Source organism: Cylas formicarius, unplaced genomic scaffold (assembly GCF_029955315.1).
Source record: "Cylas formicarius isolate icCylForm1 unplaced genomic scaffold, icCylForm1.1 PGA_scaffold_6__28_contigs__length_40554024, whole genome shotgun sequence".
Taxonomy (NCBI): Eukaryota; Metazoa; Arthropoda; class Insecta; order Coleoptera; family Brentidae; genus Cylas; species Cylas formicarius.
The window spans coordinates 14,462,368-14,481,346 of record NW_026844347.1 but is presented as its reverse complement, the minus strand read 5'-3'; the positions used below and the strand labels follow the sequence as shown (position 1 = coordinate 14,481,346).

The 18,979-nt window shown below is 37.4% G+C and overlaps 1 protein-coding gene across 6 annotated transcripts in view; it reads left to right on the top strand.

Annotated features, from left to right (window-relative positions):
* The window catches only part of LOC132704103 (serine/threonine-protein kinase fused), a 64,248-nt gene that overhangs the window by 35,114 nt on the left and 10,155 nt on the right, over positions 1–18,979 (top strand). For 3 of the 6 annotated variants that reach the window (XM_060673875.1, XM_060673873.1, XM_060673872.1), the window contains one exon: positions 6,479–6,607. The exons of 2 other annotated variants lie outside the window; for them this stretch is intronic. The gene's annotated coding sequence lies outside the window, so the exon portion shown is untranslated. Of the gene's footprint in view, positions 1–6,478; positions 6,619–18,979 lie in introns of those variants that run through there. One more of the 6 variants, XM_060673874.1, reaches the window with a different exon arrangement.

Here is an 18,979-nt window from a genome sequence, read left to right as displayed (position 1 = left end):
GACACACAAGTCAACACTGGTTTACGTTCCAGTTCCAGATCGTCTCCGGGGGTGAAGTCGGAGGTGGGCCACTCTTCCACCGGAAGACGCAACCAAGGAGGACCACAGAACCAAGAGGGGTGAATTAATATTTGCTCGGGGAAAAGCCCTCGGGATGCGCAGTCAGCAGGGTTGGATGAACCGGCGACGTGATGCCAGGAACTGGGGGAAATGATGTCCTGAATGAAGGACACGCGATTGGCCACAAAAATTTTCCATCTGAGGGGGGAGGACTTTATCCAAGACAACGCAATTTTGGAGTCACTCCAGGCGAATACTCTCGTGATAGTCAACTCAGAGGCTATAGTGGATCGGACGAAATCTACGAGTTGGGCGAGCAGCAACGCTGAGCACAACTCCAGACGGGGGATCGACACTCGCTTCAAAGGCGCTACCCGATTCTTTGCACACAGAAGGGTGACAGAGATATGGCCCTCTCTGATGCTTCGCAGATACACGGCTGCACCGTATCCGCGCTCCGAAGCGTCACAAAATCCGTGCGTCTCCACCTGGACGTCATTGCTAGGCAGTACCCGACGAGGGATTGTCAGCCCAGAAAGACTGTCCAGCTAGATGAAAACGAACTCCAATCTTCGAATATGTCGCGGGGGGGAGGTGCATCCCAATCGACGCCCTGGGACCAAAGCCTCTGTAGGAGAATTTTTGGCAGTCAACACGACCGGGGATAAAAAACCTAGGGGATGGTATATTTGGGCTACTTGCGACAAAATATTCCTTTTTGTGCACGTCCTATCCGCTACTTGGATGCGGTAGGAGAACACATCCCGTAAGAGACACCACTGCAATCCCAACACCTTTAAACTGGGATTGTCGTCTCCGCATAGGGAAACGGGTTGATGATGTGAAGCGGGGAGTAAACTCAATAACTTGGGGGAGTTGCTCGCCCATTTGCGCAACTCGAAACCACCCAGCTTTAGCAGCGATACTAATTGATCCCTCAACTCACGGGCTTCCTCCAACGAGTCTGTTCCTCCGATAATGTCGTCGATGTAGGTTTGGCAATCTAGGAGACGGGCTGCTAACGGGTAACGCGCTCCTTCGTCCCTAGCAAGCTGACGCAACACGCGAATAGCCAAGTATGGGCTACAACTTAGTCCATAGACCACCGTTGACAAGACGTACTCTCGCACTGCTTCGCGGGGATCAAAACGCCACAGAATCCGCTGGAAGAGGTGGTCGGCGTCACTCACTAGGATTTGACGATACATCTGACGAATATCGGTGGTGAAAACCACACAGTACAGTCGAAAGATGAGCAAAATTGTTCCAATGTCGGATTGGAGCTTAGGACCCGTAAATAGAAGATCGTTCAGAGACCGTCCGTTGGAAGTTTTGGCTGAAGCATCAAACACAACACGCAATTTAAGGGGTTCGCTATGTGGCTTCCAGACGGCGTGATGAGGAATGTAGTAACCTTGGGGAGAGGGGGGCAGGTCGCTAACGAGTGCCATGTGACCTTGTTCCCAATAATCTCTCAAGAACTCGTTGTAGGCTAATCGCAAAGTTGGGTTCTTGGCCAAACGCGCCTCTAACAACTGGACTCGCCTAAGGGCTTGAGGGTAAGATTCACCAAGTGAAGGGTGTTTATCCTTAAAGGGTAAGGATACGACGTATCTACCTGAAGGGGCACGGGAATGGGTAGAGAGAAAGATCTCCTCACACAATTTGTCTTCAGGAGACATAAAGGTCTTTGAAGGGACGGACTCGAGTTCCCAAAATCTCTTCAAAGAAACATCAAGCAATACTCACAGTGGTATAAAAACTAAAGGGAGAAGATGGTTCTAAAGAATTCACTTTTCCTAGGACAACCCATCCGAAGATGGTCCGAAAAGCGCATGGGCCACCGTTCTGTCCTTTTCTAAATCCAGGCAAACAAATATCTCCGTAAACCTCTGCCCCTAAAAGCACGTCTATTTCGTTGGGTTCACAGACGTGGGGATCAGCCAAGGGTAGGGACCTGAGATGTTTTAGATTCTGCTTATCAATCACCTGGTAGGGTACTTTATCACAAATAAATGGAATAACTAAAGCCTCTATATGGAGAGCAGGGGATTTTCTTTGGGAGGGGGTCACGTTCAGGGCAACCTTCCCTAACGCAGACGTCGACATTTGGTTGAGGGCTTGAATTGGTGTCGGAGAGAGAGACCTTGGAAGCTCCAATTTCTTCGCAAAGGAATCTGTCACAAAACTGGCTTGACTAGCTGAATCCAACAGTGCACGACAAGTAACAAGTCTGCCAGATTTATCCGAAACGGACACCAAGTAAGTGGCAAAGAGCACGACCTTTTGAGAGGAGAGATTGGTCATCATGGTCACCGGACTAGGGATAGTACCTTCCTGGTTGCCGGGAGCAGGGGGAGCTTCATTCGACTGGGAGGGGGTAGTAGCATTTCCAAAATGCACTAAAGTATGGTGGCGCTTGCCACATACACGACAATTAATCTTGGAGGGGCATCTTCCAACACCATGGGATCGCGTGAAGCAATTAAAGCACAAACGATGTTGCTTGATGAACACATGCCTTTGAGGGGGCTCAAGAGATAGGAAGGAATCACACTCTGTCAGAGGATGGTAGTCCATAGGGCAGTATAAACACTTACTGGTGCAACTCACATCAGCACTCGGAGGGGTACCGGAGAGTCTACCTTAGGTTCCACTTTCTCAAATAATCGCTTGGCAATAGATCGAATTGAATAATGCAACTGATCAAAGTGATCTTGAACCGCAAACTCTCGATCTCTTTCCGAATCATTCGCTAAGGAGATTACTTCCAATTGCAAGGACTCAAAAGTGCTAACTAAACTCGGCAAATCCTCCACCATGCACTGGAATTTGCATAAAATTTCATCATCATCGGGTTCAACGCGAGCTTTCTGACCCGCTGACAATATATCGTTAAAGCGTCTAAGTGTTAAATCCCGCTTAGCAATAAATTTATCCATTTCCGACATTGTAAATCGCTTTGTAAACAAATGCACACCTAAGTCTCGAAACAAAGTACCCACGTAAATTAAAAGGAAGAAGAATTTGAGCACGCAGAAAATATGCTTAGAACAAATCAAATAAAAAGACGGCCGCAATTCGAAACGACGGTAAACACTTTTTATGAAACCGCTTTTTTGCGCTCCAAACTTTACACGTTTTTTGCTAACCTGTTCACGATAGCGAACATGTATTTAAAATTACTAAAGTTTGTGAATGACTATAAAAATCCAAAAGACTGATTCTGATTTGGGGAGAAGGACCAATATGTAAAGGGTTGGGGGAAGGTGGTTGTAAATCACCCTCAAAATTTAAACGAGAAAGAGCGGCAAGAAAACGGTAGGACATACAACACCCGAAACGGTTAATCACCCACCTTGATGGTTTCCCGCGTCGTCGTCTGCCCGGCCGGGTCTTCTTAGGGGTATTTTCTGGAGGGTTGGGGGTGGTAAGGACCACAACACAGCGCGGGGTTCTCGCGAACCGGTCACAAAAGAGAGCTTGTTTTTTCGTGGTTCGCACTACGGACGCTCACGCAAGTCTGTCTTTTCGCGCGGCTTAACCAAGGTTGGGTATGGTGGGGGTGTTGTATACACAGCGCGAAAATAAAAAGTTAACCCAAAACAAAAAAATTATGAAGTTACCGAAAAATGTTATTCAACCCTTAACAATTTTGTTTCTGCTGAAAGGATGATTTTTGATTAATATTATTACTGTAATTAGAAAATCTTAAGCATAAATGAGAAAAATGATTAAAACCTAAACATTGTCTGCACTTAATTTGGTACGCCGGACATTGTCGATACCCATGCACTCGACCACAATTACGACATGGTTGGTTCTGCTGCAAACTTCTCGCACTATGGTTACTGGACGGAACAGATCTCGTCTGGTTGGAAAAATGCTTCGCCCTTGATTGTTCAGGACGGAACTTCTTGTTGACAGCATCTACATCACCATTGTTGTCACCAAAACCATTTGTAATCTGGCGATTCTGCTCTTTTGTGGACTTAGAACTCACACAAAAGTTGACTGCTTCCTGTAGAGTCTTGCGATCTTCATCAAACAGCTGTTTTCTTAATTTATCGCATTTCAATCCGCATATCAACAAGTCTTTTATTGAAGATTCTATCAAATTCTCCAGTTCACATGATAATGACAAGGTTTTTAATTCAATTATAAATTGTTCTATAGTTTGGCGTTCTTTCTGCCGACATGAAAAAAATTTATCTCTCATAAGTGAGGTTAGTTTTTGGATTAAAATATTCATCAAACTTTTTAAAAAGCAATTCTAAGGTTTCCTCTACATCATCTTCATGTGTGAATGTGTTATAAATTCGAATACCTTCATCTCCCATCAAGGTCAAAAGTTGAGCACATTTTGTCGATTCCTACTTTTTCATAATTTCTGTTGCTTTGAGGTAGGTTGTGAACTTCTGCTTCCAAAATTTCCATTCTTGACCAAGATTACCACTGGTAAAGCTCATGGGCGATATACCACGGTCCATGCTTACAAAAATTTGAATTTGCAAACATCCAGAAAATCACGGAATCTTTCGGTCTTGCTCTCAGTTCAGCGTATGGTCGACATCGTTGGCTTCTTTTAGGTTGGTATATTTAACAGACAGGTTAAAATAGAACACGTCTGGGACGTAACGCAACCCGATAGGGGAAACTGGGGACACTTGATCACCATTTTGGTTTCTTGCTTATATTTTTATCAAATTTAGTTCTATGAAAATAATACATACATATATAGGTAGTCAATATTTTTTATTATTGTTCCCCATTGTTTGATTATTATATTTATGAGTGCTTCATTTATTTTTTTGCATTTTCCAAAAGCTTTCCAAAAGGAACAAGTGTCCCATATTCTGGGAGACTTGATCCCAGTAACGGGTAGACTTGATCATGCAAACTTTAAATTAATGAAAATCCTGTTTGGTTATAAAAGTATCATTTATTATAACAAAATTATGAATATAATTAGCTTTATATGTCCTAAGGATTAATTTTAGTGACTATTAAGTCTCAATCTCAACTACATTGTCATAAATCTAATAAGTATTAACAGATTTTATTAAAGTATCTTGTAGTAACACTATTCATATCGCAAATTATTAACTCTTAAAATAAAGCTTCAAAAGTCTTAGCAGTATCTATATGAACTACTCATCACCTAAAGATTAGACTTACATTAGCAACATTTGGAAATCACTTTGGTACTTAAATAACTTCTATTACTCAAACTTTTTAAATCACTAACTATCATTAACTCTCTTTATATTAATCTCAAGGAAATGTAACAAACATAAATAACTTTAACTAACTAGAAACTACTAATAACATCAGGTATTCATATCACACATTTGCATTGCGAGATCTAACACTTATCTAATCAAAAAGTAACAATCTTTTTAGGTAATAACCTAACATGAAATATTAAATTTTCTTAAAGATTTAGTAAAATTAAATGAGATCACTCGTTTGCTGTTAGACTTGAACTCAGGTGGATTTATTTTTGTTTCTATTTGGTATCTAGCCACTTCAGCAACATCATCTTTTATAGGCCACTTGAATTTCTTGTCGTCAATTTTATTTGCAAATTTTATAATGTAACCAGAATCTGTAACAGATTGAATTTGTCCAACATAACGATGTACCAAACTTTTCATTGATATTAAATTGACAATAACCCAATCGTTAGTTTCTGGTGGCATGTCATTTCCATGATCATCTTCAGATTCACTACTAGATGAAACATCATATTCGTCATCATTTTCATCTTCAGACATATTATACATGGAATCTGGTGATCATCATCTTCATCGGTGAAAATGTCTTTATTGAAAGGATAAATCCCAGTTACTCGAAATCCACTCAGAATATTCTGAGGTGTAAAAGCTTTTGGAAATGCTTTCTCAAGTAATTCGGATGTTTCATAAATCGTTATACTTTTGGCAGGATTCTGGTCCATCTAATCGCTACAAGCAGTATTATACTAGGCTTTGAGTGGTCCGATCACTGTTCTGTCTAAAGGCTGTGTTTTATGAGACGTGTGGGGAGGTATTGTCAAAAGATTTATACCATTCTCTTTAGCGAAGTTTAAATTCTATGCTAATATGACTGTCATGATTATCCATTATAGTCAACATCGGATACTCAACTGAAAATTTGGTGTATTTTTTAAAATGCTGTAAAAACTTTATAAAATTCTAAGCAGTCATCCCGCCTGAAGGAAATACGCTTGCATTTGTACCTGCAGGTGCACCGTTCAACATACGATCTTGCCAGTTCTTGCGTGGAAAGATCATGAATGGAGGAATGTATCCTCCCATTGCATTTATAGCACAGCACACAGTTACCAATTCACCATGTTCACCTGATGTCATCTTCCCTATTTGCTTTACACCTTTAGTAGCAACAATTTTTTTAGGTTTATGTACAGTACTCAGCCCCGTCTCGTCAATATTCCAGATAGCTTCCGGTCCAAAATGATACTTAACCAATAGTTTTTGTAAATTTTCAAAGGAACAGCCAATGTTATGTTTATTGAAGCTGGTCGATCTACTCAGGCTGGTCCCTTCAGGTACGTAGTGATAATTGTGTATTTCTCTTCATAAAGCCATAGAACCAATCGTACGACACACTATTATCGATCCATTTACATATTTTCTCATTTGGTTTTTGGTTTTGAATAGCCAACTGATATGCTAGCTGCCGAACACTTCGAGAAGATAGGCCATGATGGAGTTTGCTAGCTTTTTCTAGGTACTTGGCTAAATGCAACTCCTCTTCTTTAGTGAAGACTTGGGACTGTCTATAATTAGGCTCGTATGTAATCTCATTTTCCTGGTCCTTTTGTTTTCTTGCACACCTTTTCAATGTCATTATTGGGACGTTATACTCTTTGGCAGTACCTTTGATCGTATTTCCCTCCAATACCTTCTTAACAGCTTCTTTAAGAATTTGTGGGTCAACACGTATACGCGGTTTTACACCCTCTTTTCTTTTATATGTTCTTCCCATTTTATAATTAATTTAAAACAAACGAAAAAAGAAAATTGACAAATTGAATGTATGGGACACTTGATCCCTGATCAATTAATTGTACCCGGGAGAGCCGTGATCAAGTGTACCCGGGAGTGCTCTTTAAATTTTTTTTTCATGTCAAGAGAAAACGTTAATTAAATAAAATACATGTAAATGCAAACTTTATTAAACTACTTTCAATGATTTTGACACATACTCAGTGAATTGATCATTCAGTTATTTTGAAAAACTTACCGAAAGAAATGCTGACATAGGAAAATAAAAATGGCTGCACTGCTCTGAAGTTGTCTATATAAAGATGTGAAAATGACGTTTTTGGTCCACCATAGACAACAAAGACTTATGTGGCCAATATAAAAATTAGAAAAAGCGTTTAGTTTTTGATTTGTCACTGGGTGATCAAGTCTCCCAAGGGAACAAGTCTCCCCAGTCTCCCCTAACGAAGTGCTTTTTATTTGACATAGTTTCCTTAGATCATGTGATCCAAAAGTACAGTATAGTATAAAACTAAAATCTAAAGCAATCACGGTATATAGGATTGATACAATATGATCATGTGACACCACTCGACTAATGTCCTTTCCTGGGTATAACTGAATGATGCGTCCCATTTTACAACACAAGGGAGGCACATTTTCTTCTTTCACGATCAACAGTGTCCCTTCCTTCAGAGTGTCCCCGCCAGCCTTTCATTTGACGCGCTTCTGAAGTTCAGCGATGCATTCTAGTGGCCAGCGAGACCAAAAACTTTGTTGGTATTGTTGAATACGTTAATAGCTAGCAAGCCTATTTTCAAGTTGCTCGAGCAGTCCTGGGTCCTTCTTCCGATTAGGAAATAGGATGGGGTTAAGTCAGAAGAATCAGAGGACATTGGAGTGAGAGGACGTGAGTTTAAAATGGCCTCTATTTGACACGATATCGTGGAAAAATCATCATAAATCAAATTTACCTTACCGAAAGCTCTTTTTAAATGGTATTTAACACTTTTTACCCCTGACTCCCATAAACCTCCGAAATGAGGCGAATATGCAGGAATAAAAGACCAATTAACACCTTCTGTCGCAATCAATGTCTTTAACAACTCCCTCAGTTCTGTCTAGGCACCCACAAAATTTTTACCATTGTCTGAAAACATTTTTTCTGGTTTGCCCCTTCTAGACACGAATCTCCTGAAAGTTACAACAAATGCTTGCGTAGACAGACTTGTTACCGCCTCTGAATGTATTGCACGTGTGCAGACACAAATAAATAAACAAACATACCCCTTGTACAAACGTGTGCTCTGTCCCAGAGCTATTTGAAAATTGAAAGGCCCCGTATAATCTACCCCTTTGTTAAAATGCAAACAGGGTTCAATCTCTGACTGTACAAAGTTTAATTTTTGCAAAACTCTACTGGCTCTTTCATACCAACCAACCAAGACGACTGCTTGAGTCCATAAGTAGCTTTCTTTAACAAACAACCTTTATTTTTTAAGTCAGGCTCCTCGAAGCCATCAGGTTGACACGTATATATTGTTTCATTCAGGTCACCATTAAGGAATGCAGTTTCAACATCAAGATGATCAACCTCAAGATTCAATTCGGCTGTCATTGCAAACAGAAGTCTCAAATTAGAAAAACGGACAACAGGGGAAAAAGTTTCAATATAATCAATACCATATATCTGAGTAAACCCATTTACTACCAAACGAGCTCTATATGTTGCAATTTGGCCGCTTTGATCTCTTTTGATTTTAAACACTCACTTATTTCTAAGAATATTGGTGTTTGGAGGCCTGCTGTTGATTTTGGGGTTATTGTTCAGCAATTTTCACTAACACAATTGTTAGGTAAAATAAAACGTCGGAAGATGACTAACACTGTGTATTTTGTAAAAGAAACAAATTATCCACACATTCTTAGTACCGACAAAAGTTCTTTCCGGTTATGTGTGCGACTCGGATACCGACCAACTCTTGTCTTCCCAACGCAAAGGCACCCTGCGCGGAACTTTTTTATAGGTTACAGGCATGCGCACTAACTGAAAACTGTGACATTAAGCAAAAATATTTAACATGCCCCCAGCCTTGAAAGATACCGCTTTCAACACAAAATAAAAAAGGTAGGGTAGGGCAAAGCCAAAAAATTGTCAATATATTTCATTCATATTATATTTGGACAAAGTTTAGAAAAAGCTCTTTTAATTGTTCCAGCTTGAGTTTTTAATGTCGCTACGCGATTAACACCGTCTTTTCCGGGATGTAATGTCGTAACTCTCCCAAGTTTCCAGCACATAAGCGGTAGGTTATCTTCTTTCACAAGAACTAAATCATCTTCTTGGAGAGTGCTTTGAGTCTTCTTCCATTTACACCTTTGTTGCAATTCGGATACATATTCTTTATTCCATCTTTCCCAAATGTGCTGTCTCATTTGCAGCGGGTGTTGGTATATTGAAAGTCGATTTTCAGCAATTTTCTGTAGATCCAATTCCGGTATTGTAGTCAATTGCTTGCTCAATAAAAAGTGAAAGGGAGTCAAAGGACTAAAATCATGTGGACTTGGGGATAATGGAGAAATAGGTCGGGAGTTTAGTATGGCTTCAATTTGTGTGAGCAGTGTATAAAAATGTTCAAAAGTTAAATTTACGTTAGACACTACTCGCTTTAGATGATGTTTCATACTTTTCACGCCTGCTTCCCATAAACCACCAAAATGTGGAGACCGGGGCGGAATAAATCGCCACTCTACGTTTTCTTTTCCAAAGGTATGAATTAAATTGTTACCATTTTTTCTAATAAAATTGTATAAGCATTCAGAACTGGCTGCTACAAAATTGGTTCCATTGTCCGAGAATATTTGACTCGGTTTCCCTCTGCGAGACACAAATCTACGTAAAGCTAAAATAAATGCATCTTTCGTGAGGTCGGTTACCAAATCCAAATGAATTGCCTTTGTCAGAAAACCTATAAAAACTGCAACATAAACTTTTGAAGTTTTAAAACCACGACCTGTTTTACTTTTCATGGAAAATGGACCTGCGTAGTCGACGCCAGTTATGTCGAAGGGATGGGTTGGACAAATGCGCTGCTCAGGCAAATTTCTCATAATTGGTTTTGAAATCTTTGGGTTGAATCTAAAACATTTGACACAATTGCGAACTGTCAGCTTGGCTAAATACCGCACCGAAATTGGCATGAAATAATTTTTCATGCTCGTTTTTAAATAATAATTTCTTGAATGAATGTTGTTTTGGTAAAATGAGTGGATATTTCTTTTCAAAATCGTACTTTGCATTTGACAGTCTGTCCCCAACACGCAAAAGACCAATTTCATCAATAAAGGGGTTTAAATTTCCAATTTTATTTGAATTTAATTTACCTTTCTAAACTAATTCAATTTCACCAGAAAATGATTCTATTTGCACTAATTTTGTCCAGCGATTAAAAGCATCTTCAATTTCTTGAACTGAAAGTGGTCCGAACTGACGATTCTATTTTGAATTCTTACAATTTTGTTTGAATCTAAATATTAGTGCAACTACTCTTGGCAAAGTATTTATATTAGAAAATATTTCAAATATACTAATATCGGAATTTGACGTTGTTTCGAATATCAGGGAGCCTTTCTTAGCGATTTAAATTAATAGTGGGCCAATGAATTTCGTCTAATTTTAAATAATCTGGTCCTTGCCACCATATTTTTGCGCCTCCTATTTCGCAAGGCTTTACACCCCGTGACAAAATATCGGTTGGGTTAAATTGAGTTGGAACGTATTTCCACGGATTTGAACCAGCCAAAGTTTGAATCTCCGACACTCGGTTACTAACAAATTTTTTTAACTTATTTGGGGGGTTTCCAACCACCCAAGTACCACGGTTGAGTCTGTCCAAAATACACATTTTTGTATTTTCAGTCTTAGAGCTTTCAAAACTTTTTCATACAATCTAGCTGAAACTAGAGCACCGCATAATTGCAATTGAGGCATGGTAATTGTTTTAAGAGGTGCCACCTTTGATTTACTGCACGATAAATTAACAAATGCCTTGGAATTTTGGTCAATGGATTTAACATAACACACATGAACCGTAAGCTTTTTCGGAAGCATCGGAAAAGAAATGGAGCTCAATATAAGTTGAATTTTTACAAATAACATTTCGATTTATTTTTAGTTCATTTAATTCACTGAGTTGCGAATAAAACTGACACCAAATTGAGTGGATATGTAAAGGTAAGCTCTCATCCCAAGAAATTTTTTTAAACTATATATTTTGCAATAAAATTTTTATTAAAATTACACAGGGACTTAGGAGCCCTAGTGGATCAAATACTTGAGATATTGATGACAAAATGTACGTATTGTGGTGATCTTTGAACTTTGTAAAATTTCACATGTATTATACATTAAACTGTCGCTAGTTGGACACCAAATCAAGCCTAATGATTTTGTGCTTTGATTTTCGCCGAAGTCAACAATTTTTAACAAAGAATCATTAACAGGAATACATGACAAAATTTATGGATTATTAGAGTAAAATTTTCTCAAGTTAAAGCAACCTTGGCGGGGTATTTCGGACATTGTTTTACATATTTGAATAGCTTCTTCAACCGTATCTGCGCCTGTTAGCATATCATCTACGTAAAAGTCCGATTTCATTATTTTCGCAATTTCTGGGTAAGTACCCACGTTTTCATTTGCTAATTATACTAGACATCGTATCGCAAGAAAGGAAGCTGTACCGTACGTTACCGTTTTCAATTTGTAAGCGTCGAGTGGATCGTTTGAATTAAACCGCCACAAAATTCTTTGAAGCGATCTTTGTTCCAGGTTAATCAAAACACATCTGTACATTTTTGCGATGTCGGCTGATATTACGAAAGGGTGTTGTCTAAATCTAAGAAATATTGAAAACAAATCTTGCTGACTGGTGGGTCCGACCATTCGTAAATTATTTAAAGAAAATCCCGTTGATGTTGGAGATGACCCGTCAAAAACTACCCGTAATTTAGTTGTTCTAGCGTTTTCTCGAAACACCCCGTGGTGAGGCATATAGTAATTCATACTCGATGTAGAATCGTCAGTCACCTTTTCTATATGACCTAATTCGATATATTTAAGCATGAATTCACTATACATTCTTTTTAAATCTGGTTTTGTGTCCAATTTCTTCTCGAGTGAAAAAAAAACGTTTTTTGGCGTTATCAAAAGATTCTCCTAACTTGGTTGGTTCTTGTTTTAATGGTTTAAATGTTTTGTAAGAAGTGCATTTCGCAAGCAGTTTCTTCTCCTGTGCTATTTACGCATGTATTTTTTGTTCATCGATTCTCGAAAAATTACAGCAGATGCTTTTTGATTTAATAAAACCGAGCGGACCCGATACTACCCATCCGAAGCGAGTTTTTTGAAGCAAAGGTTTATTAGAGCCTAACGAAATTTGACCAACGCAAATTACCTTCCAAAAGACATCGGCACCTATAAGCATGTCAATGCTTTTAGGTTCAAAAAATGTCGGATCTGTCAGTTTTATGTTTTTCGGTATGTTAAGCTGCGAAACATTTAATTTTAAACTTGGTAAATTTCCTGTAATTTTTGGTATAACAAAGCAAGAAATTTTTACAGAAAACACGTTAAATTGAGATTGAATTTCGATATTGCATTTGGCTTCAATGCTTGAAAAAGAACCATTTAAGCCACTCACGGACATGCTAACTTGTTCTTTGCTTAAGCCTAAGCGGTCGCAAATTTCAGTTGTGATAAAACTAGATTGGGATCCATTGTCTAACAACGCCCGTATTGTATGCCCATTTTTCTCGTGATCAAAAATCTGTACGTAGGCCGTTGACAACAAAATTTCATTTACAGTATTACAGGCAGAAAGTGAAACGTTCGAATTTGTGATTGGATCTGTTTGTTTTGCACTCGAGTTGTCCTATGTAGAACTTGTAGAAGCAACAGCATTTTCAACATGCAAAAGAGTATGGATGCTTCGCGTGACATTTTCTGCATATACTACGTCTACATATTTTGCTTAAATGCCCTGGTCGCAAACAATTTAAACACAATATAGTGTATATAATGTACGCCGTCGCAAAATGAACATTTTGCCGCTTTTTGATTGTTCTCGGTAATTAAAAATCTTCTCGTGTCTCTTTTACTGCGTTTTTCAAATTGTTTATGGGATTGATTTGGACTCAAATGTTTGTAAGATTTTGAGTTTAAAAATGATTTTAAATCTTTTAACTTGGGAACTTCTTGACCTTTTGACTTAAACATCTCCCATTCCCGAGCTGTAACGCTATCGAATTTTGTCCCTAAAACAATAAACAATTAAAACATCCCACGAATTTATTGGCAAATTTAATTGTTCTAGAGCACAAAGATTTTTTGTTAATGTGACTTTTCTAACAGGAAACCGAAAGTCGCTTTTTAAAAAAACTTTATTTTTCAAAACTACAAAATTAATTGTTTACCGCAAGAGCGTATTCAACTGACTAACCAACAAATAAGCGCAACAACAGTTTTATATGATTAAAAGCTGACGCGGCAAAATCTGGCTGAGCATCTTCTTCCTATGGGTGTAGGGATGAGTCGTGACATAATTCCTCCCTCCTTAGATTCAACTTCAAGGGTTAGCGTGGAAGTTGAACATTGGCTAGCTCGATAACTGGTTCTGGTCTTCTTTCGGCTTTTTTGATATTCCTAATGTTGAGGAACTTCTTATAGCAAGCGTAGCAGCAGGCGATAATTATTATCCCGTAAATCGATAAGGTCTATAAGTTTGGAGACTCGACGAAAGGACTTATAGCGGAGATTTCTGGTTGTTTCTGCAGGATTTGGGCCCTTATTGTATGCAGCTCGTCCAACTTGACGTCGTGGAGCTCGATGTTAACATCTGGCTGAACTGGTAATTGGTTAATGACATCACCAAATTTGGATAGAAGTATCGACTGGCTAGTACTGGTTGATTTTTCGCTTACGAATACTCCTTGGCTAGACGATACCTTACAGTCGATTGGTACGTCAAACAAATATGTACCAGTCAGGATGAGAGTCTCTTCTTTATAATTGCAGACCAACTTGATTTCTTCTTTGCGAGGGAAGATACCAATAAACTGATTGGAACCTTCCATACGTTGGAATTTTGGCTTAGTGACTGTAATTTGAGTTTGTTGACATGTAGAGGTGTTACCAGCTTCAAGTAGCTGAACTTCGCAGGGATTATTTCTAGCGATTTCTTGTAGGTTGGCTTCTCCGCAGATATAATATTGTGGTAGAATCTTTTTGCAGGGGTCGCTTTTAAATGTGTAGTGCAATTTGGTTTTTAACAAGAATTTATTTCGCGGAACTATCGCTTTAAACTGACTCCCATTAAAAATAGGTATTGAATACAGATGAAAATAATCAAAAATGTCGATTTGAGTAGTCGGGACCTTTAAAATATATGTTATTTTCTTATGGTTAATGTAACATTCGATATCGATTAAATTTTGAAATTTAAGGATATTTTCCGGAGTTACTGTTAATGGAAACTGTCTTTTATTTAAGTACTTTTCTACTCTAAGGAGTTCTTCAAATAGATCGCTTGCTTTTATTATACTTGGATGTACTGTATTTAGCCTTGCAAAAGAGATTGAATTTTCAATGTCCTGTAACACTGAGTATATTATTTCATAAAGGCTTATTAATTGATTCAAGTAATCTACGATAAAGAGTGAATGACCTTCTGTACCCTTAATAAAAATTATTATTTCATTAATTTTATTTTCTAAGATTTTTTCGTTAGTAGCTATTTTGCGAATTGTTGTGTTAAATTGTGTTATCAAATTAATAGAAACCGAGTTTTGCTGAGCTATGCTATTTGCCAATTTTTCTTGATTCTGCTCAAGGATTTTAATAATGGCGTCATAACGTTCGCCGTCAGAAGAATCTAAATTGCCACTAATTGATTTAAATATTGAACCTAGACCGTTAATCAAACCTCTTTTGGACCTTTGAATATCGGGAACTAGTTCTTTTAATTTTATTTCTACTTTTTCTTTTATTAGAAAAAGGAGTTTAAAATGATTAATACTTGCATTTTTATATTCAGGATTGGATTCTATAGTTTTCGCTAAAATGGTTGACTTAATTTTTAACTTATCTACTTCTAAAACTATTTGATTAAGATCGTAATAATATATAAAATTAAAAGCCGAATCTTGAATTTTTGCAGACCCTAGTTTCAAAAGAATCATGCCGGGGTTCGTATTCAAGTTTCTTACTGCAATGTGGCTGCTTTCTTGGAAGCACGTGACAATCGCTGGGAATCTAAAATAATAAAGTATTTAATTACTAAAGGTGTAATTTTTCTTTCTGGGACGTTTTAAGTTATTCATATGAATCTTTTCTTCCGTTCCCGTGGAAACTGTTTTATGAGCGGAATCTAATTTAGTGATGACAGTAGGTTTTTGAAATTCGTTCGCAGTTTTTTGTCTTATGTGTTTTTTCACATACACCATTTGCTGTGGTTGAAATATTTCAGGATTGTCGCGATTTTTATTCAAGTTTTCTATTACAATTTCTTTATTTTGGATTATTTTTTTGTTTAAATTTGAATACAAAATTTTGGTCCTTTCTTTATGGTCATCGACATAATTATTAATCAATATTTGATCAATATTAATATCGAAGGGACTATCGTCGGAGATATGCCCTTTAATTATGTCAATTGGCTTAAGTTTTGTTACTGAATGTATGGAGTGGTTATATGCTAAAATAGCATATATCATTTTTAAGTGTGCCGGTGATTTTAAGAATCCTTGGGTATTTAAGAGGCGAAAATGTTCTAGTAATGTTGAATGTAACCTTTCGACTATACCATTTGAATCAGGATGATGAGGGCTTATAAAATGGAGTTTTATCTTATGCAAGTTAAGCAATTCCGTTATTAACAAATTTCTAAATTCACGACCGTTATCGACAATTACCTGTTTAGGGACTGAGTGATGGGAAAAGAATTTTAATAAACAATCTGCAACTTCGACAGATTCTGCGGATTCGATAGGATAGGCTTGCGCGTATTTTGAAAAGCTATCAATGATGGTTAGAAATTTTGATTTTTCGACAGTAAAAACGTCCATATGAATAATTTCGAAAGGTCTACTCGCGGTAGGGGTAACATTCATTTTTACCTTGACTGGGTGCCGCTCATACTTACTTTGTTGGCAGATTTCGCAAGTGTTGATATATGTTTGTATTGAGTTTTTTAAATATGGCCAATAATATTTACTTTTAATTTTTTGTTCCGTTTCCTCGATACCTCTGTGGTTCGATTTTCCTTCGTGGTAGTTTTTAATTATGTCTTGTATGTCGTCTTTATTGGTAATGTCGACAAGTTTTGATGTACAGCGTTTTAATTTTAAAGATGGCCATTTAAAATATTTACGAACTACTTCTGTAAAAGGTTCGTATATTTCGGGATTTTCAAAATAGAGATGGTATTGAACGTCGGGTATGATGTAGTCTTTGACGAACTCTAAGATATCTTTTTCGAAATTATTTTGAGATATTTGAATTGTAAGGCGTTTTTTCTTCCCGAATAATATTATCGTTTTAGGTTTCATTGGGGAATGTAATACCGACTTAATTATGATTTGATGTGCGCCGTAATTAACTGGGCTTTCTGTTATCGTGATACCTACAGCGGGATGTTGATCTGCGTTCGTATGTATAGTAATATTGTCATCGTCTGGGACATTGGTAGCGTTGTCGGTGTCAGGCAGCGCAACCATAGAAATGTTGTCTAGGTCAAGGTCATTTTTATTCGTTTCTGTATAAGACGTTTCAGCATTATTATTTGGAACGTCGTTAATGTCCGGCGGAACTTGATTATTTTCGAGGCTTTTATTAAAATCGTCCATGTACTGATTTAGATTAAAACTATCGTTTGTTTCGTTAGTATGTATTTCGATACGCGATAACGCGTCCGCATTTGTGTTGAGCTTACCCTTCTTGTAAAATATTTTATAATTGAATTCTTCTAGTTTTATACGCCAGCGCAATAATTTTGAATTAGGATCTTTTAGTGAAAATAGCCATTGGAGGGGCTTGTGATCCGTAATGATATTAAACTGTCTGCCAAAAAGGTAGGGCCGAAAATATTTGGTTGCCCAAACTATACACAGAAGCTCTTTTTCGATAGTTGAATAATTGGTTTCGCTATCGTTTAATGTGCGTGAGGCGTAAGCTACGGGTAAATCAGCTCCGATTGGACCCTGTGAAAGTACAGCGCCTAAAGCGACATTACTCGCATCGGTTGTTAAATTAAACGGCTTCGAGAAATCAGGATACTGTAAAATTGGTTGGTTTATTAGAAGATTTTTACAAGTTTCGAAACACTTAATGAATTCATTATTATGATCAATATTTGCACCCTTTTTTAAGCATTTTGTTAACGGTTTAGTTAACTTAGCGAAATTATTAATAAATCTGCGGTAGTAACCTAGGAGACCTAGAAAACCTTTAATTTCTTTTGTTGTTTTAGGAATAGGATAGTTCTTAATAGCTTTTATTTTGTCGGGATTTGGTTGAACGCCTGAGGGGGTAACTACATGACCGAGATAGGCCACTTCCTTACGCAAAAACTCGGACTTGTCCAACTGTATTTTAAAATTCGCTTCTCGGAGTCTTTGGAAAACATCGCGTAATTTTTCTACATGTTCTTGTAATGATGTCGAATAAATAATAATGTCGTCTAAATAAACCGCACACCGTTCGTTTTGGAGCCCGCGCAATACGTTGTCCATTACGCGCTGGAAGGTTGCAGGTGCATTTTTGAGCCCGAAAGGCATTCTCAGATATTCATAATGCCCTTGATCGCAATTAAAAGCTGTTTTTGGCACATCTTTTTCACTCATTTGGATTTGGTGAAATCCGCTGGCGAGATCTAATGTAGAAAAATATTGACATTTACCCAATTTGTCCAACAAATCGGTTATATTTGGCAAAGGATACTTATCGTCAATAGTTTTTTCATTAAGTTTGCGATAGTCCACACATATACGCCATTTTCTGGTTCCACTCGCGTCCAATTTTTTAGGCACAATCCAAATAGGGGATGACCAAGGAGAATTACTGGGCCTTATTATTTTTTGATCGAGCATTTTTTTAATTTGACGCGCAACTTCTGCTTTATGTATGTACGGATATCTATAGGTTTTTGTGTATATAGGTGTTTCATCTGATGTTCGAATGTCGTGCTTTATTTCATTTGTGAAAGTTAAAGGTGTGTTTTCATTGTAGAAAATATCAGAGTATTCTTTACAGAGTTTCAATATTTCCGACTTTTCTTCATTATTCATATGCTCACTACGGATTGTTTCAGAGATATCAAATTTTGGTTCGTGATTATAGGAAAATTCGCAAATATTATTTAGGTCGATTTGTTGTAAGAATTCCCTGTTAAATTTTTCTACAACTAACGGTTCAGAAAAATCGATGGTAACTTCTTCTGTCGAGTTATTTAAAATACTGGTTAAGGCTATACCATTTTTCGAAATAGATACACTTTCGGGGATTTCACAATTTCCAATTTTTTGATAGGGAATAATAATTTCACCGTTTTTTATAGATGTTTTAATTTTGATAATTTGTTCGCATCGAGGGCTGATATTGATTTGATTAAGATTTTTGTTTGTGTTTCGATAGAGTAGTTTAATTTTAGTATATGGGGTGTATAAATAACCATTAGCAAAGTCTAGATTTATTTTTAAAAATTGGAGATTATCTACACCAATTAATCCATCAAATACGCCATGAAATTTAAATAAAAAGAATTTTAAATTATTTTGCTTAGGCAATTTAAATATTTTGGAAGAGGGTAACAATGTGCTATATTTATGTGCTGAAACCTGATTTCCTCTTGCCA